Consider the following 2,822-nt stretch of genomic DNA (forward strand, 5'->3'; position numbering starts at 1 on the left):
TTCCTACAAATCAATCTCTTTCCCACTGACAAGTTTCTCTATGGCTTTCATCTAGTAAAATAGAAAATTTACTAGTATTTTACAACTTCATTAATAGAAAGGGTGAAAGAAACACAGCAGAAGCACCAAAACGAGCCACGAGGATGTCCGTTGAGCTTTCGGAGATGCCACACCTTTTCAAGGATTCCGTAATCTAGTTAAAATATATATATATATATATATAAGGCTTGAAGTGGATCTATTTAAAGCGTGGACAATCAAAATGTAAAATAAAGTTAAATCAGCGTAATAGTAGTAACATGCTTTGAGCCTGAATAATTGAAAACAAGCTCAGAATGAAGAGTGCGTGTTGTCAAGGACTCCCGGGACTTGGCCAGAAGTGTCTTATGTGCAGCAGCTAGAACGGGGATCTGTCATGACTTTTAATAGTAGTGTTAGAGAAGTCGAAGATCAGCTCAGCAGAGCATGAGAGAAATGAAATTTTTTTTAAAAAATGGAGAACTGAATGGAACATATGAGGCAGGTAGAAGAATGTATGCAAGGAATCCTACAAGTGATGCATTAAGAAATGCTACTTCTGGTTCCAGCTTGCATTGAATCCACAAGTTCTATGCAAGATATGGAAGCTTGTAAGAAACTTAAAACCATTGCAAAGATTTTATTTAAACAACACTATAAATAAGAAAATGCGTGTGGAAGGTCGACACAGGAACTCAGGTCCCATGAGTTCATCATTAAATATCAGGAAAAAAAAAAATAATGTCATCAGACAAAGCATATTCCTTCTGTCTTTTATATATTCGTACAAGAAACATAATCCATAAAATAATTATTCAACTACAACTGAGGCTTAGGGGATGAAGCTTTAGACAATTGGTGTAGTACTTTGCCATCTAAACTAACAAACAACAAGGTTAAACTAGATTTGATACAAAAAGTTCGGTCTTTTTTATTACAGTTACCAAATGGTTATGTGAGTCTGAACATAAGTGATGGTTATGCAAGTCTAAACAAATCAAGTGATTTGCAGGATCCATGGTTCCCTGAAGCACTCATTTACTATTATTGTACATCAAAAAGTCTACCATTTGAGTCCTACACAAAACTGCACAAATTTTGGGAATATCGGCAAGCCATTGTTTGAATAGTATGAACGAGACTAAACCCTTTAATTGTAAATCCATAAATATCAAAAACCCTGTATAACCAATTTCCAATTCTTCATTTTTTCAACAAACAAGCAAGTAACTAATCTTCATATAAAACTTCAACAAATCAAACAACCAGCATCTTAAAAACCACCCAAACAACCAATCCTTCACAGCTGCCTGACAATACCACAAATTACCCATCAATTTTATCTCTCCAGTATGGCCCAAATAATTGGAAATATGAAATTCCTAAACATGCACAAATCAATGCAACTAAACAACCACATCACTCTGTTTCCACAACATTGGCTCATAGATGAAATACTTCCATTTCGGTCCCGTGTTTGAATCGGAGAAATGTGATACGAATATCAGCATATATTGTATACATATATCACAAATATATATATATATATATATATATATAAGTATAAATAGTTTGATGCTTTACACAGAGAGAGAGAGAGAGAGAGGGAATGAATAACTGTGCTAAAAATTTTTTTTTTTTTGAAAAAAAAAAGGGTTCGTTAAAAGAGACAAAGGACAGATAAACAGAAACAAAACGCACCAGGTAGGGGTCGAACCTACGACTTTCTGCTTAGGAAACAGACGCTCTATCCACTGAGCTACAGGCGCCACTTTGCTTCTTTTTGTTGGAGTAAAATTATATAACGCTATGTCGGGTAATTAGCTAAAATAATCAAAAAGTCAATACGGAAAGGGAATAACTATTCTCACTCCACTTTACTCTTAATACACTCAATTCTTTGGTGCCGTTTGGTAACACTTACGTTTTCAGTTTTCTGTTTATATTTACAAAAATTTTAAAAACTCAAATAAAAACTTGTTTGGTAAAATTTTTGATTTATAAATTAGTGGTCTCAGTTTATAAATTTGGCCAAAAAATAAAAACATAAAAAATGTGTTTCCATTTTGAGTTTTCAATTTTTTTTTTTTTACCACCCAACACTAGCCACCACCCGCCACCATTTTCCACCACCGTCTCCCGCCACCACCACCCACCTCCCACCACCACCTGCCACCACCACTCACCACCCACCTGCCATCACCACCCGCCACCACCACCCGCCTGCCACCCACTCGCCACCACCACCCACCCCTCGCCACCCACACCGCCCACCTGCATCCACCCGCCACTACCATCCACCGCCCGCCACCACCACCGGCCACCTACTTGCCACCACCCACCTGCCACCACCATCCACCACCTACCATCACCAGCTACCCACCACCACCACCCATCTGCCACCCACCCACCCACCACCCACTAGCACCACCACCATCACCCGCCACCCACCTGCCACCACCCACCACCACCCACTCGCTACCATCTACCACCCGCCACCGTCACCCACCCACCCACCCACCACCCACTTGTCATCGCCACCCACCACCCGCCACCACCACCGCCACAACCCACTCTCTACCACCCGCCACCGTCACCCACCCACCCACCATCTACCCGCCATCCGCCATCCACTTGCCACCACCACCACCACCCACTCGATACCACCCACCACCCGCAATCGTCACCCAGCCACCCGCCATCACCACCCACTACCCACCCGTCACCACCCACCACCACCCGCCATCCGCCACCCACCTGCCACCACTACCACTACCACCCACTCGTTACCATCCACCACCCGC

The 2,822-nt window shown here is 42.0% G+C and overlaps 1 non-coding gene across 1 annotated transcript; it reads right to left on the minus strand.

The window, feature by feature from the left end:
• Window positions 1–1,714: 1,714 nt before the first annotated feature.
• Window positions 1,715–1,787, minus strand: TRNAR-CCU (transfer RNA arginine (anticodon CCU)). Its single transcript has one exon. It is a non-coding gene; the product is annotated as a tRNA-Arg (tRNA).
• Window positions 1,788–2,822: the final 1,035 nt, after the last annotated feature.

The sequence above is a fragment of the Camellia sinensis genome, chromosome 3 (assembly GCF_055761805.1).
Source record: "Camellia sinensis isolate YWXY chromosome 3, ASM5576180v1, whole genome shotgun sequence".
NCBI lineage: Eukaryota > Viridiplantae > Streptophyta > Magnoliopsida > Ericales > Theaceae > Camellia > Camellia sinensis.